The sequence below is a fragment of the Peromyscus eremicus genome, unplaced genomic scaffold (genome assembly GCF_949786415.1).
Source record: "Peromyscus eremicus unplaced genomic scaffold, PerEre_H2_v1 PerEre#2#chrX_unloc_1, whole genome shotgun sequence".
Lineage (NCBI taxonomy): Eukaryota > Metazoa > Chordata > Mammalia > Rodentia > Cricetidae > Peromyscus > Peromyscus eremicus.
The window spans coordinates 5,834,871-5,861,290 of NW_026734288.1; positions in this window are offsets into that span (position 1 = coordinate 5,834,871).

Consider the following 26,420-nt stretch of genomic DNA (forward strand, 5'->3'; position numbering starts at 1 on the left):
ACACAGAGACTTATATTGCTTACAAACTGTATGGCCGTGGCAGGCTTCTTACTAACTGTTCTTATATCTTAAATTTATCTATTTCTATATATCTATACCTTGCCACGTGGCTCATGGCTTACCAGCATCTTCACATGCCGTTTGTCATGGTGGTGGCTGGCAGTGTCTCTGACTCAGTCTTCCATGTCCCAGAATTCTTCTCCTCCTTGTCCCGCCTATACTTCTTCCTGCCTGACTACTGGCTGTGGTGGTATTGTGTTCCCCAAAATATTGTATACCTTAATAAACTTATCTGGGGTCAGAGAACAGAAAAACCACAAGATACTTAGGCTAGAAAATGTTGGCACATGCCTTTAATCCTAGCATTCCAGAGACAGAAATTCCTCTGGATCTCTGTGAGTTCAAAGCCGCATTGGAAACAGCCAGGCATGGTGACTCACGCCTTTAATCCCAGAAAGCAGCCTTTAATCCCAGGGAGTGGTGGTAGAAAGCAGAAAGGTTTATAAGGTGTGAGGATCAGAAACTAGAAGCATTTGCCTGGTTAAGCATTTGGCTGGTTAAGCATTCAGAACTTCTAGCAGCAGTTCAGCTGAGATCCATTGGGATGAGGACACAGAAGCTTCCAGTCTGAGGAAACAAGGCCAACTGAGAAGTTGGTCAGGTGAGGTTATCTTTGGTTTGTTCTGTCTCTCTGACCTTCCAGTGTTCACCCCATTATCTGGCTCAGGTTTGATTTTATTAATAAGAACTATTAAGATTCCTGCTACAACTGGCCAATCAGTGTTTTTTTACTAACCAATCAGAGCAACACATTTGCCATACATAACATCCTACAGCATATGCCAAAAGTTTCAACATAGAAATCACAATGCAGTGATCTCCACCATCACTCCTGACAGAACATGTTAGGTAATTTACTTCCTTCAAGACTATGATAAAAAAAAATGAAACATATTTTTTCCTTGAATTTGCAGACAACTCTGATATCTAAAGTATTTACCAAATTATTTACATGAATAGGGTTTTTCTCTTGTATTATTTTATCCCCTTTTCCTGCCTTCAAAATGATACAGGCTTTAAAATACAGCACTAGAGTCATGCCTAGGCAGTTAAGAAATGTTCATTCCCAGGACCAAGGTCTGATTTTTAAAACTTCCTATAATTCCTGCTACAAGATAAAAGAGTCTAACATTCTCAGGAACCAGAATGCACAATCACACATGAACACAAACACACAGTGACATCACATAATTACAAGTAAAATAATTCTTTAAACAAACAATTTTTCATAAAGGTTTCTCTCTCTCTTTTTTTTTTTTTTTTTGGTTTTTCGAAGCAGGGTTTCTCTGTGTAGCTTTGCGCCTTTCCTGGATCTCGCTCTTGTAGACCAGGCTGGCCTTGAACACACAGAGATCCACCTGGCTCTGCCTCCCAAGTGCTGGGATTAAAGGCGTGTGCCACCACCACCCGGCAGGTTTCTCTCTTGTAAGCGTTAATTCCTGAAACAGGTGTTAAGGCATCTAAAGGCTTGCAGGCTTCTTCTTCTTCATGAATTGGTTTATGTAACAGAAAAAAAAAGCACGTAACCATCAAGTCAGAAACATCAGTTCTACTAATTTGGTGGTATCATTTGGGAATATTTAGGAATTGCTGCCGTGCTGGAGGTAATATGCCACTGGGTTAGGATTTGAGAAATTACATCCACACACCATTTCCGGTTCCTACCCTATGCTACATGCTGCAAGTTAAAGATGTGAATTTTTAACTTTATGCTTTAGCTACCATGTCTGAACACTTGTTGCAAAGCCACTTTCATGTTGATACTGTATTCCTCTAGAACCAAGGTCCAAATTAAGCTCCATTATGAGTTGACTTACACTTTGTATCACAACAACAGAAATGGAACTCATACAAATCCATAAAGTTTACACCTGAAATAATTATTTCATGCAATTTAATAGAAGTACAAAATCTAAAAGGGTTTCATTATTATTTAAATTTATAGTGCAAGTTTTATAGCTCTAGAGAAAAAGGTAATGTGACTATCAGAAGTCAGGCTACACCTACAGCTGTGAAAGGAAGATATCCTAGATACCTACAGCTCTGAAGAGATAGGTTTCCTGACTATTAGGAAGTCAGGCTATAACAGACGCTGTGTTTCAGTGGTGAATTGTCTCCCCACAGAAAATTGTAATCCTGCTCTTCTCCAAAATGGAACCCTTACAGCTGGGCTCTGAGCCATTGTTCAAAGAGAACTTCCAAGCAGATATGTCCATTGCTGCTATGCTCCACCGTCTGAGGGAGTTTTTCATAAGAGCTTTCAAATGCATCTCTGCTCTGTTCTGCTCTATTAGGGAGTTTTCAGCAGAGATGTCCATTTCTTCTCAGATCCAGCCCAAATTTTTACTTTTATGTTTCATTCAAGTAAGGGGGAAATTGCTGCAGAAATATGCCATTTCTCTGGTCAAATCCAATAGTGAGTTTCTGACCTTCTTCCTTGAAAGTTTTCCACCCAAACACATTCAAGAGATTTATTTGAGAACAAGGAATCCAGGAGAGAGGCTGCCACTTCCAGGGTGGAAAAAGGCAACTGCCAACTGAACAGGCATCAGGCTTGAACAAACTCAAAGATGGGCTAGATTGTAAGCTATGGAATTGGTTGGTTTCAATCTCAGAGATTGGTTAGTTTTGTTTTTAGTTGGTCAATGGTAGAGTGTGTTTCTTTGGCTCTGATTTCAGTTCCAAAGTGTGTTGTGTACACTTGCTCCTTTAAATATTTAAAGTCTGGCTTCAGGATCAGAGTGTCTTTTGGTGGCTTGCCCTTTTACTCTGTACATAAGCCTTCATGAAATAAAAAAAAATTTTACATGAGTTTGCTAGTACAAACAATATAGAAACATACATCATAATGCTTGAACAGTTTGTTGATGCTATTCATATTTTTTATAGGATACATACTCTTCTGTAACTGATTGTGTATTGGATAAAGATCTTATGAAGTACTTTATAATAAGATACCCTCAGTATCTTTCTCAGAGTCAAAGCTTATTAAAACATGGAAAGGTTTTAAAACCTTGACTGCACAAAAAAGTTTTACTCTTGAAAAATGTGCAAAACTTATGACACTGACTATATTTATGGAGTTTCTCTACAGTATCATTTTTTTCTCATGATTTTGAAGGTTACTGATACATGTAAAGGCTTTACAAAACTGATTATATTCATTGGTTTTCTCTCCAGTATGTGTTCTTTTATGATGTTGAAGACTTGTGTGACATCCAAAGACTTTACCACACTGAGTACATTTATAGGGTTTCTCTCCAATATGTGTTCTTTTAGGCATTTGAAAATCATTGTCATGTACAAAGGCTTTACTACACTGATAACATTCATAGGGTTTCTCTCCAGTATGTGCTCTTTTATGAATTTGAAGAACTTTGTCATGTGTAAAGGCTTTCCCACACTGATTACATTCATAGCGTTTCCCTCCAGTATGTGTTCTTTTAGGCATTTGAAAATCATTGTGATGTACAAAGGCTTTACCACACTGATTACATTCATAGGGTATCTTTCCAGTATGTGTTCTTTCATGCAAGTGAAAAGTACTGAGGCATGTAAAGGCTTTACCACACTGATTATATTCATAGGGTTTGCCTCCAGTATGTGTTCTTTTAGGCATTTGAAGATGACTATGCTGTGCAAAGGCTTTACCACACTGATTACATTCATAGAGTATCTCTCCATTATGTATTCTTTTGTGCAAGTGAAGAGTACTGAGGCATGTAAAGGCTTTACCACACTGATTACATTCATAGGGTGTCTTTCCAGTATGTGTTCTTTCATGCAAGTGAAAAGTACTGAGGCATGTAAAGGCTTTACCACACTGATTATATTCATAGGGTTTGCCTCCAGTATGTGTTCTTTTAGGCATTTGAAGATGACTATGCTGTGTAAAGGCTTTACCACACTGATTACATTCATAGGGTGTCTCTCCATTATGTATTCTTTTGTACAAGTGAAGAGTACTGAGGCATGTAAAGGCTTTACCACACTGATTACATTCATAGGGTTTCTCTCCAGTATGTATTCTTTTATGCACTTGAAGAATTGTGTGATATTCAAAGGCTTTACCACACTGACTACATTCATAGGATTTCTCTCGTGTATGTGTTCTTTTATGCATTTGAAGAGTATTGCAGTATGTAAAGGCTTTACCACACTGATTACATTCATAGGTTTTCTCTTCAGTATGTGTTCTTTTATTCATTTGAAGAGTACTGGGCTGTGTAAATGCTTTACCACACTGAATGCATTCGTAGGGTTTCTCTCAGGTATGTGTTCTTTTATGCATTTAAAGAGTATTGTGACATATAAAGGCTTTACCACATTGCTTACATTCATAGGGTTTCTCTGAAGTAACTTCTATTTTATGCTTTTGAAGAGTACTGGGATATTCAAAGGCTTTAACACATTGAGTATTTACAGAAGATTTTTTTCTCCAGTCTGATTTATTCCATGTCTGCAAGAATAACTGCCCATGTTAAAAGATTACCCATTCAATACACTGTTAAATCTTTATATCTGTGTAAGTTTATTGATGTATTAATAATGAAACTAGAGTGATAATTACTTGTTTACTTGAAGCAAATTTAACACGTATCCTCAACATGTGGACTGCTACATATCTTCTAATTGTTCTGAGACAGGGATATGTGATATATATCCATATCCCTATGCTGATATGTGTTGTATCCAGAGTGACACATGTTATACCCTGTAAAGTAAGAATAAAAATCAAAGTTTTCCACGACTTCCTGAAACCATAGACTTGTAGTATAAGGATTAAGATTTTGCCACAACAATGCTCATTGACTCTTGATTCTAACTGCTCCTCTCACTAAACAGTACAGTCACAACAAGTATATGAGTAATGCTAGCATTGCTATGGGCTATTTTTGTATTAGGACATTTCAGAGTTATATTTATTTCCTCTTCAATATGTATACATTTTGTAGTATGAATGTTATGAAACAAATGGATTGACAGTACTACAGCATAGTTTTTTGGGCTATGTTTCAAGTGGTGATATCTCAAAAGGCATTATTCCTGTGATTTTTTTTCTTAAAAGAATGATATGCAAATACAATTATGAAGTTGAAATAAGTGTTTTTGTGAGAATTTAATAATTATCAATGCAGTATAAACTGTCCTTATTTACACATTTAATTTTGCTTAAAACTTGCAGAACACATTACAATGTTTTCACAAGTATATTTGTATCCTCTTTCATGTGATAATTACCTTTCATTGTCTTCTAGAACTTTGACAATGTTCTTCAACATTATGATCTTCCCAAATGCATCCTAAAATATAGTACAAGAAAATGTATGTTTATTATTGAAAATTGTGTAAAATTTTAATTACTATCTCCAGTGTAATTTAGAAACATGCCTGATTAATTCACCTCAGTCTTCTTTCTCAATAAAATTATGGAATAGCATCAATTACCAAGGATCGGTTGTCCTTATTTTAAAGCATGAAGGAAAATTTAGTCTTACCTATAGTAGTGAGGTTCCTATAGGTCTCCAGCATTACATATTTGTAGAGATTCTTCTGGGAAGGAATCAGCAAAGTCCACTCTTCCCAAGTGAAATTGACATGGATATCATCCTAGGAAACTGCATTCTAAAGTATCCCATATATGGGTGCAACAGAAAGCATGATATTTACAACATTGTAAATGTATACTTTGTGGCCCTGTAGTCATATAATCTTGGTGTTCCCTATACTTATTTTATGGCATAAACATTATAATGTAATCATCAATTCATTTTAGAATGAAAATGAAGTAGAGATTTCACCTCTGTCATTTCTATACTCTTTGAATAACATATCAATTTGCCAGAAACATGCCTATTAACAAACATACAGAGACAAGTAAACAGATCAACAGTACAGAGTACACATGAGAGAAATTGAATGCACAATCACTAACTACAAAAAGAAAAAGAAAATGGACAAATTGGGTATATTGTCTCAGGCCTTTAACCTCAGAACTCAAAAGACTGAGGCAGGTATATCTGCCTCTGAGATAAATGACAGCCAAGTCTATGCAATCAGGTCCAGGAAAGCCAGAAGTACATAGTAAGATCCTATATCCCATACAAACAAACAAACAAAAAATAAAGATAGAAAGAACTCAGAGGTCTTTACTGAAGTCTCTACAGAGAGTTATGCATTCACTCTAGTTCTATATTCAAACTGTAACATCAATAAGATTTTATTAAAGAAATTGTGTTTTTAAACAATTACAAATGGAAAGATGAAAATATTACAAATGTAAATGTTGATTATAAATAATAAATACAGGGCAGGAAAGATGACTCAGTAGCAAAAGGCTTTTGTTGGTCATGCATATAAGTGGACTCAATTGCAAGTACCTAAGTGGGGGAACACAGATATCCATTATTCCAAGATCAGGGTTTCTTTCTTTTTTTTTTTTTGGTTTTTTGAGACAGGGTTTCTCTGTGTAGCTTTGTGCCTTTCCTGGAACTTACTTGGTAGCCCAGGCTGGCCTCAAACTCACAGAGATTCGCCTGCCTTTGCCTCCTGAGTGCTAGGAAATGAGGGTTTCTAAGAGCATCATTTTTCACTGTGAAAAACAGGGACCTACATGATGCATATCCATGCATACAGGGAAAAAATTCATACTCATGAAAAATTTAAAACACATACCATGCAGCAAGAAGGTCATGTATCTGCAATCCATTGACTGAGAATGTTCAGGCATTATTAGTGACATGAGTACATTCTATCCTGAGAAAACCAATGATACTCTCAGCCAAAACTTTAAATTTCAAAATATGGGTGAAGCTCAGTACAACAGCATATGCTTGATATGTATGAAAACCTACATTCAACTCCCATTGCTTATTAACATAAAAAAAATCCACAAATGTTGGTCCACTATTATTCCCAGGACTTGGGATCCAGAGTCAATGGGATCTCCGAGTCCAAGGCCAGCCTGATGTAAAGGGGTGTACTTTCAGAACAGCCAGGGCTATACAGACAAACCTCGTCATAAAAAAAAAACAAAGAAAATAATTAAAACAACAGGCTACCAAACTGCCTTAGCAATAAACACCATTTGCTTCTACTGTATCTATGTGAATTAGAGATAGAGTCTACAATGCTGGTGAAATCATGACAGAAAAAGCAGGAAGCTGGCAAATTAGTTTCAACCAAAAAACTGTAGACTCAAAAAGCAGGAATAGATAGAGGCTGTAGAGACTCATATCACAACCACAATGAGGAATTTCATCAGGAATTGTTCCTGCTTCTAAATGTTTTACAAACAACGTGAAGAAAGTAACCAAGGAGAGACACATCTTCAAATACATCATCCTTTATAGGATGTTTTTTATTCAATCAATTATACTCTGACCCAGGTCACTATAGGCTCATGGTCATCCATGAAGAAAATGCATTTAGTCACCTCAGTGATCTTCATTGTATGCAACAGCCCTTGTACTGTTAAAATGTCCAAAGACTCTTTTTACACTCAAGTGAATTTCTTCAGAGTTACATCTGGTAAAATCAGAAAAAAAAAACAAATTTAAATCTGCCTAACATACAATGTCACAGTACACCATTCACATTCTAAAAGAGAAAAATGGAGACACAACACAGTGAGGAATTATTGGAACAAGGCAAGACTGAAGCACAGCAGGACAAATATCAAATCCCTTTATCTCTGTCTCAGATGCATGTGGCTTCAGTTTTAAAGGGCTTAGTTGGCCATATCCCTGAAACTTCTCATACATCTCTCTCCTTGGTTATTTCAAATCCCTATATTCTGAAAATGCTCCATGGAAGATGTCTCATAGCTTAGGTGTCTCAACACCTTGTGGTTTTTAAAGGCAACTTAGGCTGTTGTACCATATGATTTTAAGATGTGTTATATTTGTTTATGCTGTGGAACTTTTGCTTTAATGATTCAAATATTTGTTGCATTCTTTTCAGATGCATTTATTTAACTCTGTGAAACTGTGATACTTTCATAGGCTATCTAAAATACTTGATTGATCTAAAAAGACCTGAATGTCCAATAGCTTGCCAAGAGAGGATAGGCAGAAAAAATAAATGGAAGGAGAAATCTAGGAGGAAAAAAGGAAGGAAATTCAAGAAGAGAAGAGGACACCAGAGGCCAGCCATGCAGCTGCACAGCAAGCCAATGAATAAGAGGTAATGAAAGGTATACAGAATAGAGGAAGATAAGAGACCAGAGGCAACAGGTAGATGGGGTAATTTAAGTTAAGAAAGGCTGCTTAAGCTGGGATGTGGTGGAGCCCACCTTTAATCCTAGCACACAGGAGGCAGAGGTATTCAGATCTTTGTGAGTTTGAGGCCAGCCTTGTGTTCAGAGCAAGATGCAGAAAAGGCACAAAGCTACACAGAGAAACCCTGTCTTGAAAAACCCAAAGTAAGAAAAGAAAAGAAAAAAAAGAAAAGGTAATTAGAAACAAGCAAAGGCCAGACATTTATAAGAAAAAATAAGCCTCCGTGTGTTATTTATTTGAGAACTGGGTGGCAGACCCCTTAAAGAGTAAAGAGGGAAAAAAGCTATCAACAACACTAGGCTTCATTCTCATAGTTTCATGCAGTGAGTACCCACAGTGCCCTCATTGGGTTTCTGCCTCTGTCAACATAGATGCCTGCAACAAATGCTGAACTGTAACCACAGACTAAGAATTCATGACCCTACATTTATATTCATTCTTCTTTCCAGGACAGCACATGAAGGGGCATCCTGCAAAGTTTGATTTCTTAATTGGGGTGGACACTAACATGATTGAACCACAGATACAGCCAATTTTGTATTAAGTTGCTTCCTGAGAGTAGGAATCACTTGACTTACTGCTTCCACAAATTGTACATTTAGCAGAATGGAGTCTTACCCTTAGGGCACTTTGCTAGGCTTCCATTCCATAGCAAGCATTTTCTTTATAATTGTGATAAACTCTTTGAAATTTCCTGCCTGTTTCTGAAAGACTCCCACCAAAGGCCCAGACACAGTTCCCCCAAAACCTAGAAGAGCTGAGGGAAGAGATATTTTAAAATAAACAGAACTGAGTCAGTTCCCCCTTGCTAGAGAGGGTGAAGTCAGGTGTTTTCAAAAGAACAAATTCAGGATGTCTGGTGGTGACTGATTAACCATTACATGCCCCTCTCCGGAGATAACATGACCAGACCCTGGTTATGGATTGTAAAACTCCTGACAGGGCAAATAGATATGCTGAAATAAGACAAACTCCAAGCCTAAGAAAAACTGGATGAATCAAGGATGGACCCATACTAATCCCCTTCCCTCTAAGAAATTTTATGTCTATAAAAACTAACTTACCCAAGAAAGAGTAACTCCTCCCTGCCTCACTGCACTGCGGCCAGAGAGTGCTTGAGATGAGTTCCCTGTCATGACTTGTAACAGAAATAAACCTTGCTTTTGCATTCTGGTATGCTCGTCCTTGGTGGTCTCTCTGGGCGCCACACTCTGGGCACAACATTTCCCAGTTAAATGCCATCTGAATCTACCTATTCATTTTCATTTATTTCTGCCCTATTTGTTATCTTTTCACTCTAGACCTGAATGAGTCTTCAGTAATAACCATCTAACAAATTCGATATTCCTTTTAAAGAACTAGCCTTTTTTTTTTTTAAATTCTGTCTTGCTAAAGTTCCAGAACATAGGCAGAATAAGAAAAATTGTGGAGCCAAAATATCACCCAAATAACCTCTAACTTACTTTCTTTGGACTGCATCTGTTTCCGTCATTACTGTCATTATTCTTAACATTCCTATCTTCCTGGTCTTAAAAGAACAGCCAATTAAGTTCTATGAACAACTTTCTTTGGTTTTTGCCACCTAAATTCTTCATATCATCCACAATTTTCCAAAAGACAATATCGAAAGTTCTATTTAGGAACAACACCACTTTTGTTGTTCCAGTTTTTTTTCTATGTTGCTTTTATCCTGCTGTGATTAAATTTTCTGACAAGAAATATCTCAGGCAATTAATGCGTTTATTTGGCTGATTGTGTCAGATTACACTCCATCACCTTGGGAGATTAGGACAGAAACTCTTGCTAACAATTAAAGGAATAACCCATGGGCCAAGATTGTTTCTGGACTTCTTTCTTGCCTAGTCACTCTCTCATACTCACACAGCTTCCTTTTCCAGCCAAGGCCTCCTTTCTTTAGGATATTGCCACCCTCAATTGAGGAACCTTCCCACATCAGTCATCAATCAACACAATCTATCAAAGACAAAGCAGTTTCTGGCTATGATGAATAAAGCCACTATGAACATATTTGAGCAAGTACTTTTGTGGTTATATGGTGGGGCATCATTCAGATAAATGCTCAAGAGTAGTATAGCTGAATCTTGTAGAAAATGACTCTCAATTTTCTGAGGATTGCATATTGATTTCCACAGTAGTTATACAAATTTGCACTTTCAACAGCAATGAATCCCCTTGTCCCATGTCCTTGCTAGCATTATCTGTCACTTGTGTTACTGTTTTTAACAATTCTAAAAGGTGTAAGATGAGAACTCAAAGTAGTATTGATATGTATTTCCCTGATGGCTACGAATGTTGCACATTTCTTCAAGTGTTTCTCAGCCACTTTAGATTCACTACTGAGAATACTTTTTAGAGGTGTATCCCATTTATACTTGGATTATTTGGTTTGTTGTATAGTTTCTTGCTTTCTTTACTATCCTCAGTCAGGCAAGCTAGAATCACATACACAAACATGGTATACTCACTTATAAGTGGGTATTAGCAGTTAAGTAAGATATAATCACAATAATCATAGTTAATGACAGTACAATCCATAGATGCAGAGAGGCTAAATAACAACAATGGCCTTAGGCAGGATGTGCAGCTATCCCTTGAAAGAGAAAGTAGAATGCATATTTTGGGGTGCACTGGAGGCTAGTAGAGATGGGAACAGTCAGAATCAAGTGAGTAAGAAAGGGACAGAGGGGGAGAAGAAGGTAGGGAGAGATAACTGGAATACAGGAGCTTTTCGAAGGGGCCATGAAAACAATGCATTACAAATATCCTGGAATCTATGAGGGTGACCCTAGTGAGGACTGCAAATAATTAAGAATATGGAGGCTGAATCAGGCATCTTCTATAACCACATAAGGCTTCCAGTGATGGAACTGGAACACCAAGCCAGCCACTAAATATTCAACTGACACTTGCCCTGCCTACAAGGTATGCTGAGTCAAGGCTGGCTGGTCATCAGCACATAAAATTTCCACACTCCCTACATCCCCAGTCAGTCTTGTCTGTCTTCATGAACGACACATCAATTAGTAAACTCTTTGGAATTATGAAATCACTCCTCCTGCAGCAATCAGGTCCTTTTTCATAATGGTGCATCCAACAGCTGTTTGCCTTCCCTGTTTCCCCCAGCAGCGTACACAATAAACTATTACCTCTATTCTGGTCTAAAGACAGAAAATATTCTTCACATGCAAATCCTTTTCCTTTTACTGCAATAGATATTCAATTGCATGACTCAGATAGATAGTTTGAAAATCTGAGATAATACAATCATTCAATTTAAGATTTTGCAGGTGTGATAAAGAGGACAGCAATGTCACTGCCCTGGAGAGCAACAGACTGGGACCAAGGCCACTTGTGTCAATAAAAGAAAACTTGTGTCAGAAACATTTTTTAACAGGATTAAAATGCAGGTGTCCTAGAATTAATATGCCTTCCCAGGGAGAAATCACTTCACACACTTAAGAGATTAATAAGGAAAAATATCTTTAATGATAGGATGCATCCATCTCCACCTAAGGCACACAGAGGATACAGCCTAGAAAAGATTTTTGCATTCAACATATGTTATTATCTTTGTGACTTTTAGATTCAGGATCCAGATTACACTTTAAGCAATATAAAAAGGGACAGAAGATTGCAAGTCTACCCACTTAGACAGATGGGAGACTTACACAGCAAGAATGTTTCCAAAATTATTTCTTAAATACCCCAGTGAAACAGCAGGAGCTTCTTCAGTGACAGGGTTCAGAGGAGAAGTTCACAAGGAATGAGAAAGAGAGGAGAAGTATAAGGTAGAAAAGATAAAAGCTGGGGTGGGGAGGTCTTGCACAATCTATGTGCCATGTCAACTAAGCTTCTTAAGAAGAATAGCAACATGTAAACTACAACCAGGGGGGAAAGGGAAGGAAATGGACAACTTCTATGAAGTCAGCTCAAACTATCACACAATGGGACAGATTCAGGTTCTGAAGCAATTCCACCACAAAGGCCCTGTCCCAGGCCATTACCAGCTCTCCAAAGGATATTCCTGGTTTTAGGTAAGGAGCTCTGTTTTGATTTCAATACATCAGGCCCTAAGGTAAAGCTCCCAAGGCTTAGGTCCCAGGCTTTAACTGCCTTCCCAAGAATTTTCCTCCTCCATTCCTGAGGGTGTAAATGAGATCCTTGCTTGATCAGACAACTCTGTAACACAATAGTGTTTTACTTTTCTTCCTTCTTTTTTATTAAGAGAGGTTTTCACTGTGTAGCTTTGGAGCTTGTCCTGGAACTCACTCTGTAGACCAGACTGACCTCAAACTCACAGAGATCACCCTGCCTCTGCCTCCCAAGTGAGTGATGGGATCAAAGGTGTGCACCACCACAGCCCTGCTAGTGTTTCACTTTTCAAATAGTTGTCACCTGGTGTCATATTGCCCATCTGGCAGAACTCTGCTTTCCTTAAGAAGAACACTAGAACTTTAAGGCATGGCAGGACTTAAGGTTTTTTGTGACCCTGTAATGCCTCAATGAGCAGCTTGTTAGATATTTTTTGATATAGGGTTAGGCCTAGTGCCTGGTTGTAAACCAGGCGTGGCTCCTTTGTAATGGTTTGGAGCCAAACATCTGGACAATCAAGTGAACAAATGTGCATTCTACTGTCCTAATCTCTAACAGGCCTGGCTACAGTACACTTATTTTTTGGGGTTTTTTTTGAGGCAGTCCTCCCTTAACTAAATTCTATTTTGTGAAACATACTATCCCCTAAGAATTAGTAAATCTGTTATATCACCAATTCTACCCTTCTACATCACACCTTAGTAGTGGAGTGATACCCAACACATAAGATGCCTTTTACAACCTCCACAAAAGTAAGTGTAAATGGATCTTAAACGTGAAAAGTAAATGCAAAGTGCTAAACCTCTACAAGGTACTGGAGAAACACTGCTATTATAAAAACCCCACTCCATCTCAGCTCAGGGCTCTCTGCTCTCACTGTTGTGTGGGACAGACAGATCAAGCCTCTGAGCTTGAAAATAAAGGCTCTTTACTTTTACATACTGGATTCAGTCTCCTTGTTGGTCTTTAGGGGATTCCTGTGAGCTGAGCATAACACTTTTAATGGTAGCACCAAAAGCATGATGAAGTTGACTACAAAGATGTTTCTACAAACATCTCCCTGCCCCCCCCCATGCTGTGTACAGATTCAGCCAACAGAGCAAAGTTATTGAGAGTCCTATCCTGGGACAGGAAGTTTCAAGGACCACATGGGACATCTCTGGCTGCAAGTTCCCACCCATATCTGGGGAGGCCCCACCACACTGTCTCCTGCACCTCATCATCTGCCCCACCCCATCTGGGGACAGCAACACCTCACTCACAATATTGTTGTTTTCAGCTTGTCCATGCTCTCTGCTGAGCTCCCTGCAGGAGCACTCACAGCAGACCACAGGAAACCACTGGCGGGTTCTCCTTTTCAAAGTCAAGCCCAAAGCTTTCTGACTGACAAGTCACCTGGAGGGACTGATTGTCTAGCGAGGCCTGAGTGACAAGAGCACCACTGATAGGGTTACACTATGCTTAAAAACACAGCACAGTGGTTCTTAAGCCTGCCTTCCACAGAAGGCATTTTCTAAATCAGCAAATTTCTGCATTTCAATAGCACTTGTCCCGGGCGGGCTCCAATACAAACCCTGCAATCTTATTGTACTCCATAGGCACATTCTCTTCTTCCTTCTGGAGACAATGTGGCTAGCTAGTGTGCACAGCCCACTGCACTGTGTGGTGTGGGGTGATTCACTGTCACACAGGTGGAAGGGTTTCCAGAATATTAACAACTGAAAAGAGATTTAGAGACAAAAAAGGAGATGTTTGTAACATGAATTGTTACAGAGTCTTATTAATAAAAACCTGGAGCCAGATATTGGGGTAAAAACTGAAAGATCAGAGAAGCAGAGCAAGCCACAGCCAACCTCACCTCACAAACTCTTCAGCTGATCCTGTTTCCTCAGACTGAAAGCCTTTGAGGCCTCACTTCTGAAGATCTCAATTGGAGGGCTTAAAAAGCCTCTATTTCCTGATCCTCACCCCTTATATACCTTTCTGCATCCTGCCATTAATTACTAGGATTAAAGGTGTGTGTCCTTCCTAAGCAAAGACATGAGATCTCAAGTGCTGGGATTAAAGCTGTGTGCCACCACACCTGACTCTCTTCCCAGTGTGGCTTTGAACTCATAGAGATCCAAATGGATCTCTACCTTCCAAGTGATAGGATTAAAGGCATGTGTGCCACCACAGTCTGATCTCTATGTCTAAATAGAGGATGTTTCTGTCCTCTGATAGCCAGATGTGTTTTGTTTCTTGGAGCACGAATAAAATATCACACAGATGTGTATTCTGTGACTTCTTATTGAGGTGAACTAGAAGAACTAGTTCACAAACAGATTAGGAACTAGACCACAAACATGATAATAGATCTTTCTCCCATCAGAAAGCTGGATGGGCACATCCCTAGGGTTACAATGTGATTACAGAACACAGCAGAGTGGTTCCTGGCCTGTTGTTCTACCCCTGACCCAGGCCTTTTCCAGATCTGCAGAGATTTGCATTTCACTAGAACTTGCCCCTGGATTCAATAACAGATGCTTTTATCTTCCTGCACTCCATAGGCACTTTCCCTTCTTCCTCATGGAGACAAAGTGGATAGCTTGTACAGTCCATTGCACAATGTGGAGTGGAGTGATTCCCTTCTTCTCCAGGAGGAGTGTCCAGAATATTAACAATTAAATAGATTTTTGTATACAACAGATGGTGTTTGTTCTGTGGTTTCACACTGAGGAGAGGTGAACTGAAGGTACTTTTAATGTTGACACAGGGACTTCAGAAAACCAAGAGAGAAAAGCAGAAACCAGATCATAAACAAGATGATCAGTCCTTCTCCCACCACAAGGCTGGATGATGGCTCCATTGCTTTAGGAGTTTCCTTATGAAATTCAATCTCTTGGCAATTTAATAGCAAGAAGTGAAGTCTTCACAATAAGTCGAATACTTAGAGAAATGGAGCAAGGAAGAACGCAGCTATGAACAGTATTTTTAACTAGAACAATTTCCACAGCAGACAGGTGAAAAACATCAAAACACAGCAGTACTACTCAAGGGATATTTTTACCTCAAAGTAATGCAGGAACAAACATAAATTATAAAAATGATGGAAAGACATGCCTCTGGCATGTTTATATTGCAGTACAAGGTCTTACCTGAAAGTCAAGGAAATGGCACCATGAAAGTAGATTGCTTTGGAGACTATGCTACCTGTCAGTCTTGACCTTTGATCTAAAAGATAGCTGTACCAATGTGACAGTTCACACAAGTACAAAAGATGGGGAACACAAATACACAAAACTTCAAGAAAATGTCATCTATCAGCATTGTGGTCACTGCTCTTAATTGGATGACTCTGCTGAGCTATGTTCAGCTCAGAACAAGGCTGCTTTTGCCTCTGGAGTCTGGCTCTGAAGAAGGCCACAGCTCTTTCCATGATGGACACAAAGGAGTTCATTTTCACTATCTCTGGCTGCTGTCTGTCTCAGGCCTGTGACACCACTGAAGAGAAATCCATTCTTTAATCTTTACTGTTTTTAACTTTACTTAGGTGGGAGTTTTGCCTACATGTCTCTCTGCACACTAAAGAGTCCAGAAGACGGCAGGAGATGACCAGGACTGGAGCTAGAGCAAATGCTTAGCTACTATATGGGTTCTAGGAATAGAACTTAGGTATTCGGTAACAACCCCCAATGCTACCAATTGCTGAGCCATCTCTTGAGCCCTTCTTTTTAATTAAAATGTATCACTATAATTTTACTTAAAAGATATTACACCACTTTCTCCTTTTTTCTCTTCACTCCATCCCTTCTCAAATACTTCCATTCCAACTTCTTCCTTGAAAACTATGTGTGAAAAAGTATGCTGATATACATGAAGACAGTCTTCTAAGTCTGTTTTTTGGAAATTTTATGTACATGGTTGTGGGGATGAGAGCCTTAAGGAATTATACATTAGTGACACAGAAAAATACTCAAGCTTGTATGTCAAAGATCACTATTAAAAGTGTTTCAAGTAGGAGGCCTGGTAGATGTCCATGAATTCATAATCTGGGTTCTGTTCATCTTGTGCAGCAAACTGGGTGGTGGAGTAGTCTCATTTCTATTAAGTGGATAAAATAATCAGGCCCAAAGTAAATTTGGTGGAAAATATTCACTTGACTCAAAATTTTATTATACATCCCTACCAAAGAAAATGTTACCGTTTATGGTCCCCAGAATCTCATGTTAATCATAACATTAGACATTTCCCATAGTCTTTAAAAATTCCAACATTTAAAGAGTCTACAGTTTCCTAAAGTTATATTCTGTAGAAAAAAATGAGTAATAGCCTAGTTCACTGTTTTCACAAAGGGAAGAATAGCATCCTGCATCTCATTGTGCAAATTCTGAGACTCTTAATGGTATTCTGGGATCTCATGGACTAGACAAGCTCCATGTTTCAGGCTTTGCCATCCTTAGCACACACAGCTTTCCTACAGTGCTGATACTATTGCATACTTGCACCTCTCCATGGTTATCCTATGGTTCTAGAATCTACCATAGCTTCAGGTTCCTGCTGTAAGCAGTGTTTTCTCAAGCCCTTTCTGCAGGTATTTAAAATCTGTGACATAGTGATCAGATCTCCATGAACCCTTCAATCTCAGATTGGCAGTCAAGACACCAAGGAAGAAGAATCTCAGCAAACGCCCAAACATCTGGGCTCTACCCAGATTGCAAACAAGGGTAGTCTCTATTTCTTCAATCTACTGTATGTTGATTCTACTATTAACCTGATTACACTCTATCCATAGTCTGGAGTCAGAGAATGATAAATGTTGGTTCTTATTGCATAATCCAGTACCAAGAAAATGGAATGGAATGGTGCTATCACTTCTGGAAGAGAGAAAAGACCTCTCCTATCAATGTACTTTACATACAAGACAATCTCTCATAAGCACACCCCAGAGAATAACATGATCTAGATAATCCTTCCCACGTGTGCCTGGAGGAGTGTCCCTTAGCTGATTCTAAATCTTATCAAGTTGAAATTCAATATTAACCATCTCACAAAATTAATAAAATTTACTGTGTAGACAGAAAAATTTCTTTTTTTAGTGATATGTCAAATATGAATGAGCCATGTTTGAGGCCAAAGCATGTAAAACCTTTTGAGCATGGACTTACACCTTTCCCAGATATAAGCAGCAATTGTCTCAAGATTGCAGGACCAAATTATGAATCTCATGTAGAGTAAGGCACAGTGTAGAACTCTTCTGATCCACACTTTTACCTCATTAACACAGAGTCCCATCCAAGCATCCTCAGGAACTGACCTATGATCTTGTTACCAAAGAAAAAAAGAGAGAAACAGACAGACAGACAGAAAGACACTGAGAAGAGAGACACACACACACAGAGAGACTCCCTAAGAACTCATGGATGGATCTTACAAAGTCACCAAACGTGTAAGATGGCTTCCTATCAATTAAGTGGGGCTCTCCCTCATAAGGCTACACTTTCCCAAACTTCTTTCTACTAATAATCTGTAAAATTCCATAATAAAAATTTCTTTTTACCCAGGTATCATCACGTGTGATAGAGGCTGGTGGACATCTTCAAATTCCAGGCCTAGCATATCTACTACATAGAGCGTTCCAGGCCAGACAAGGTTAGAATGTGAGTCTCAAAAGACTCAATCCAAAATTCTCTGCTTCATAAACTTGAGGGCTGTGAAAATGGTTTAACACATAAAGTGCTCACCTTGTAACTATCACTTTACTTCTGCATTAAAGACAGTTTCAAGAGTGCATGCGTGTAATCCAGTGTTTTAAGGCAAGAGAAAAGGCTGAAAGGAGAAATCCTGCAAGCCGATTGACATGTGATAGCAAATTACTGACCCTGTCTCAAACATGCTAAAGGGAAAGGACCGCCATCCAAAATTGTTCTCTGACTCTTACACCCAAACCGTGACATATATGCACACATAAATGAGCACATACATACAAATAATCATAAGTACATAAATAATAAAGTTGTAATCAGAGGATGTGGCACACATATTTTATTCCAATACTTGGATGGTAAAGGCAGGCAGAGTTCTGGGACTTTGGGGCCAATGTTGCCTACATTCTGAGTTCAGGGACAATTAGAGATATATAGAGAAAACCTGTCTTAAAATAAAATTCCAACTCTGATTTGTATTGACTCATCCTGGAAATGTTTTACAAAATGCACTGAAGTGTTCCAGCTTATCTGCTGCAGTGGTCTCATAACACTGGACAATAACTCTTAAAGTCATTTTAGGTGTCCACCACTAGTCTCTGATAAATCATTCTCAGAAATGAATAGAGCTGAGTATGGTAGCAGAGCCAGGTAGATAGATCTCTTTGAATTTGGCCTATACAGTGCACACACACACACATACACACACACACATACACACACACACACACACACACACACACACACACATAGTTGAATATAATTTTGCTTTGTTGTTTGAGACAAGATCTCATTAGAAAGTTCCAGCTAGCCTAAAAATCACTCTGTACAGCTTAATGAATAATATATATTGAAAATATTGAATATATAAAACAAATATAAAATAATATACATTGAATATATAAGATAAATTTGCCAGGCCATGATGGTGCATACCTTTAATCCCAGCACTCAGAAGGCAGAGGCCAGCAGATCTCTGTGAGTTTGAGGACAGCCTGGTCTACAGAGTGAATTCCAGGATAGCCAGGACTGTTTCAATGAAAAACCCTCTCGAGCCGGGCGGTGGTGGCGCATGCCTTTAATCCCAGCACTCGGGAGGCAGAGCTAGGCGGATCTCTGTGAGTTCGAGGCCAGCCTGGTCTCCAAAGCGAGTTCCAGGAAAGGCACAAAGCTACACAGAGAAACCCTGTCTCGAAAAACCAAAAAAAAAAAAAAAAAAAAAAAAAGAAAGAAAAGAAAAGAAAAACCCTCTCACAAAACAAAACAAAACAAATAAACAAAAAAAATTCCAGTAAACATTTCATTCTATACCATGGGCTCATTATTCAAAACATGACAGATTTCTGTACAAGAGAGAGCTTCCAAACAATTGTCTAACTCTGACTCATCTAACCAAAATCTATAGGAACAGCAGCAACTTATAATTTCAACAAGCTCTGTAATTCTGATAATAACCTAAATAACTAAATTTTTAAATAGAAAATAGCAAATGGCACAAAGCAACAGTTATAAGTTTCTTTGCCTTATGACATTTCCAGTTTTACCAACTAGCTCACCAATGAGGATCATTATGCTGTCTCAGGAACTTCCAAGACTCTAGCAGTATCTGAAGTCTCAGAAGGCAATGGTGGCTCCCTGAAAAGCTCTGGGAAGAAGCTGGGCACCAAGAAATATTTGGAAAGAATTTGCACTCAAAGAAGTGTCTAGAGAGTGGCTGAGAGACTGAGAAATCAGAAGACATGCTGGTGGCAGGAAGACTCTTAGAAAGTGTAGGTGGATTCCTGGCTCACATTTCCTGCATCAGGTTCTCGCCTCTATGATCATGTTCCATCATCCTGCTACTTCTAACAATAAGAGCAGCAGTACTGTGACCTCCACATCTCTGAATTTCATCATCAGCCTTGTTTGACTCCTTGTCTAGGGGCTGGGGGTTTGCAGAGACTAGTTCCAGGGCTGCAAATAATCAGGCCAGATGACACTCCATGAACACCTCCTTCAGCTCCATAGATAACTGAGAGAGGCAAGAATAGAGCTGGGTTGGTGCACAGGGTCTGTGAGCTTTTGCAGCCCCACCTTCCTGCCTCCCTGGGCCAAGCCCACAAATCACCTCCTAAACATACCTTCTCCCTGAGGCAAACCCAACAGAAATTCCTGACTTCTTTCCTCACAAGCACAGCAATCTCCAGATGCACCCCCAGGCAAGTCCCTCACAGACACGCCCAAACACAACATGCTCACAGACATTTTCCCTCCCTGGAAATGCCCTTCCAGACATTATTCTTAGCCTTACTCAGAGGATTTGGGACTCCTGTGGTGACATCAGTTTGGGGGAAAGAGTCAGAATGGGGAGTGATTGGCAGCTAAAATGAAGAGCTGCTCTAAGATCAAGGACAGTGGAGACAGCAAGGAAGCCTATCCACTGCAAACCACAGGGCCCTGGAGGAGGAGACCTGGACCTCTAGAGCAGGAAGCTGGGAAGCCAAAGCCACAGCTAGCATGGAAGACTGACCCTAAGATCTGCAAAAAGATCTCAGGTAGAGAAGCAAACATGGCCAGTACACATACTAACATAGAAGGTCTAGGGAGATCTAATGAGACACTCTTTCTAGAAAAAGTACTGGAGGAACCTAATGACTATTGAGAGGGAAAATGGTTTTTCCCAGATGTCAGCATCCTAGTTAGTTATCCTAAACAAAGTGTTCTGCCCTGAAATCATATAAATATAGAAATATCAAATGGACCCAGTAGTTCATATTTATTTATGAGCATAGATATATAAATAACAAAAGAGAAACAACCAATTTGAAATGGAGTAAGTGGAGGCATGTAGCAGATTTTCTTTTGTGCCAGGATCCAGCTCCAAATTCATGACACAGAGACTTCTTTTCAGTTGTGAATGCTTCCTGACACATGGATTATGGCACAAGATGTGGAGTCTGCCCTTTCTACCCATCCAACATCATGCACACACAAGAAAGCTCAGAAGAGCAGAAACTCCTTTTGTCCCCTGGAACTAAACTTTACAGAATCACACTACTGTGGCTGGTAGTAGCAGAAACCTAGAGCATTCTAACCATATATTGCTGAAAAACAATCCCCGTCAGCATCTTTCTACCAATTTCTAAACTATTTGAAACATCTGGAGACAACCTATAAGTGGAATGCAATATTCAAACTTACAGAAATTAGACCTTCAATTTTCCAAACTGTCTTCCAACTGCACACCAAAAGCATGCCCATGTGTGCACACTGGGCAGTGACACTACAAGCATCATATCATCTCATGCCAGGACTGTAGAGTCTCTCCCTACCCAAGAAATCCACACACAGTGAGGCTCAGAGAACAAGTGCCACTGCCCAGGTCCCACATGAGCCAACAGAACCACAGTCTGACACATGGTTGATCCAAATCCCAACAGAAATGACAGCTCAGCAGATGCATTGAACACTCTACACTCACCATGGCATATCTTGGGGTCATCTTTACAACACACAACAGCAGAAGCAGAGGAGAATCCTGGAAAAAACATGCAAGCCACCTTCCATTAGTTCTACTAATTGCTAAGCCTTCCCAGAGTTCCTCATTGGCTAGGGCCACCCAGCTAGGCCTACCCTGCCAGGCTTCACAATATTAACAGCTCCCCTACTGGGTGAGCACAGATTAAATTACTCAGAGAACAAAAAACCTTCCCTGATCCTTCCACACTGTGGTCAGACAGGATCCTATTCCAGGAAATTTGTAGTTCAGTAAAATCCTCCATTCTCTCAGAGCACTTCCTGTTCCTCTTCTAAAGGTCCTATTTGTACACATTCTATACACAGTAAATGTTCAGAGTAGACAGCCCTGTATTTCATAGCTGCAACCAAACACAAGTCTCATTCAAACCATATCTGTTATTAAACAAAACGAGACCATGAATTAAAACACAGTGGTCTATGGGAGGGATTGGAGGTAGGAAATAATATAGAGGAAGTAATGTAATTATAATTCCAAAAAATTCTGTTAAAAAGTTGAAGCAGGCTTTATGGCCATGTGCTACAGAGACAAGGGATTTGTATTAGAGCAAACCAAGTACTAACATTATTTCTCTCTGGGTATACATCTTTTTTTTGTTTGTTTGTTTTGTTTTTTGAGATAGGGTTTCTCTGTGTAGCTTTATGCCTTTCCTAGAACTCGCTTGGTAGACCAGGCTGGCCTTGAACTCACAGAGATCCACCTGCCTCTGCCTCCCGAGTGCTGGGATTAAAGGCGTGTGCCACCACCGCCCAGCATGGGTATACATCTTAAACTTGGAAGACACATTAATATTAGACAGGCTCATACCATTTTATCCACATCTACTACTTACAGTCATTTGGTTTCACGAAAATTGAGTTGGTTATCCAGATTATAGACAGCCTGTTCTATAGACTCAAGAAATGGCCAATCAAAACCTTTATTGATCATCTAACATTGATTACCTCACTACTCATTGCTAATGTCAACTACTGTCAAAGCAGGATAGCTTTCACCCTCTTTCTTGCCCATCCCTCTATCAGCTATGGCTACATCTGCTTTACAGTTGGTCAGTGAGCTCAGTTCTTACACAGGTCCCACTTCATTTGTAAATTCACAATAAAATATAGAGAAGTTGAAGGATATTCATTCATTGGTCTACTTTTCTCTCTCACAGACCAGTCAAGGACCAACCTGGAAAGAGTTTCAGGATTTTTTTTCAGCACTGGGCAGCAGAGGCAAGAGTAGGTGTTCAAAACAATTCTTAATTATATAGTTTGAGACAAGCCTGAGCTACAAGGGAAACTGATCTGTGGTTCTAAACCTACCTAATACTGTGACTCTTTAATACAGTTCCTCACGATGTGATGACCCCTCTTCTAAAAAATTATTTTCACTGCTAATTCATAACTATATTTTTGCTATGGTTAGGAATTATAATATAAATATCTATCTGTGTTTTCCAATGGCCTTAGGCCAGTTGTGTGATAGAGTCATTTGATGTCCCAAAGGGAGCCATGATCCCCAATGTGGAGAATCACTGCTCTAACTAATAAAAATATATAGATAAATAAATAAATAGCATTATTAAAAAGTGGAATGAGATTCTGTAACTGGAAAATATTAAACAGTAAAAATTATAGTAATACATTTAAAGAAAATAAATTTTAAAAATGATAACAACAATTAATGTTTTATAATGATAAAAATGATTAGAATTACACTTAGATATACAGCTGTTTAAATGGGGTTGGTAATACCTTGATAGAGAGAATACCATTAATAAGACTCTGTATGTCTTTGTCCCATGTGAAATGTTAGCCTCTGATTATTGTGAGCTAACACATGGAGTTACAGCCAGTGGCCTATGTTTCAAACCACTGAGTTAACTTAATTGTGTCAACCAGGATTGCACATATCTACATAGGAGTGTTCTCTAATTGGAAAGTGATACATAGTAATTCAGCCTATTCTCACAAATCAGTATACCCACCAATTCTGTCTGCCTTCATTCACAAGGAAGAAATTAATACATATAGGAAAATTACAGAGAAAGTCAATCACCATGCCCCTCTTTGTAATGGAGACCCCTGCAGCTCACTGTCTTCAGCTTCAGTCTGTGATCTAGCTGTTGTCTAGTCTGTCTCCCCCTGCAGTGTACATAATACATTGTTCCTCTTCTTTTAGTCTGGAGGGAGAAGCCATGCTCCACACACAAATCCTTTCTCTGTTCTGCATTGGACAGTCCACTATGTGACTCAAACTGGTAATTTTAGAATTCGGTGGTGATGTAGATGTATAATCCAAGATTTAGTCTGGTTAGTCAGGATAACAAGGGAAATGCCCTGTGGGGTGACAGACAGGGTGCAAGTCCACATCAAGAAACATCAGATCATGGCACAAAATTGCTTTTCAAAAAGACTAGAAATGCTCCTGTTCTAGAATTAATATACCTTTGCTGCACACCAAGATTTAATGTTGGTTGTGACCTTGTACTGATCTCTAGAGCAGAATTTAGAGGCTTGTTTATTAATGGAGGGATGGTCCTTTCTGCTGGTTGTATATCAGGGTTGTCTCTTTTGTTATGGGAATGTAGCTGGATAATTCTGGGGAACAAATATTTACATCTTATTATACTAATTTCCAACAGGCATGGTTAACATACTGATAGAAACTCCCAACATGCCCCCAGGGGCATGGCCATGCATGCCTGGCAGGACTCTTAGTCACTTCCGCCTAGTCCTTTGTGGGTCAAATGTCCTGCCTGACCCATGACCCCATGGCCACATGCTTGTGTAAAGCACACAGGACAACCATGTGATCTATGTGCATTCGTGGAATAGCCACATGGGCCTGTGTGCACAGGCGTGACCCAGCCTTTATAAGCCAGCACATGTTTTCCCAGCCACCTTCACACAAGTGTGTAGCTAGAGTTTTCCTGCCTGGCCCACAGACACTATGACCCATCCAAGTAAACACAGAGACTTATATTGCTTACAAACTGTATGGCCGTGGCAGGCTTCTTGCTAACTGTTCTTATATCTTAAATTAATCCATTTCCATAAATCTATAACTTGCCACATGGCTCGTGGCTTACTGGCATCTTCACATGCGGCTTGTCATGGTGGCAGCTGGCAGTGTCTCCCTCACCCAGCTTCCTGTTCTCTCAATTCTCCTCTCTGTTAGTCCTGCCTATACTTCCTGCCTGGCCACTGGCCAATCAGTGATTTATTTATTGACCAATCAGCAACACATGTGACATACAGACCATCCCACAGCACAAGTGTCTGCCCCGGCCAGCGGGGTGTCAACGGGGGTGACCCACCTGTGGGAGAGAATGAGAGTAATGGGGGAGACACGAGACAACGACAGCAAGACAGTGTGTTCTGATCAAGCTGCAAATTTTATTCTCCTCAGCAAGGCTTATATAGCATGGGAGGCGGAGGGAAGGAGGGAAGGGGTGCACGACGTGCAGTACGTGCAGGTGAAGGGGGACATGCAGGTGAAGGGGGACGTTCAGGTGAAGGGCTACATGCAAGTCGTGCAAGTCGTGAGGCTGCTAGGTGGTAAGGTCCACTGGTCAGGGCCCATTGTTCTGTTGCTATGCTACCTGACCTGCCTGACCTGTTCTTTATCTTTGGTTTAGGGTAGGGGCTTGTTCTCTGGCCTAGCTAGTACTTTTCCATGGTCCATGTTTGGTCTCTGACAAGTGTCTTTCCACACACCTGTTCACATCTATCCCTTTCTCCTCATCTTAATAAAACGCTTGTTAGTGGATTCTGTCATGTTTCCTGACTTTTCCTCGCAGGGTAAGAGCGCCAAAGAAAACCCACACATACCTCTTATCTTTGCGGTATTTGGGATGCATTCCTCCCTTACCTAAATTCTACTTTGTGAATTGATGTCTGCTAAGAACTGGTAACACCTTATAACATAAATTCTATTACCATCAATTCTATTTTTTCCACATCACATTTTAGCAGTGGAGTGCTACTTTACACTGGAGATACTGTTTATGAGCTCCACAGAATTAATTCCAGATGGACCCTAAACCTAAATGTGAAAAAATCTCAAAGTGCAGTACCTCTGGAAGATAAAGATGATGTGAGATGACAGTTATTTGAGTCTGGCAAATCTTTGTTCCACGGCGGCAACATAAGCACTAAAGGCACAAGCATTTCACAGCAATGTTAACAACAAGCTTATTTACAGCTCAGTCCCTCTCCCAATGCTCTGCACAGATGCAGTCTGTGGAATGAAGATACACAAAGGCTGCCAGCAGGCCAAGGAATTGCAAAGACATTGCATGATCACACAGAGAAAAACCATGAAGGGCCATGCAAGAACAGGTGGAACTCTATATCCAGCCATTGACTCCCATCCAGCAAGGGGAAGGCTCACCAAACTGGCTCCCATGACTCAAGCGTCCACTCCTCCCAGTCTGGGGACAGCAGCCCCTCACTCACCATGTTGTGGTTTTCTAGCTTGCACAAGCTCTCAGCTCAGCTTTCTGCAGCAGCAATCACAGCACAGCACACCACACAACATCACTGGCACCAGCTCCTCTTCAAGTCAAGACTGAAGCTAGTGACCAGAAGGACCCTGCACAATTTCTGACTGGCAGGTTGCCTGGAGGGCCTGATTGGCTAGTGAGGCCTGACTGACAAGAGCAGCTCCTATAGGGTTATACTGTGCCATAAGCACAGCTCAATGGTTCCTGACCCTGTCTTCCACCCCAGACAAAGACCTTTTCTGAAACAAGAGTTATTTACATTCCAATAGCACCTC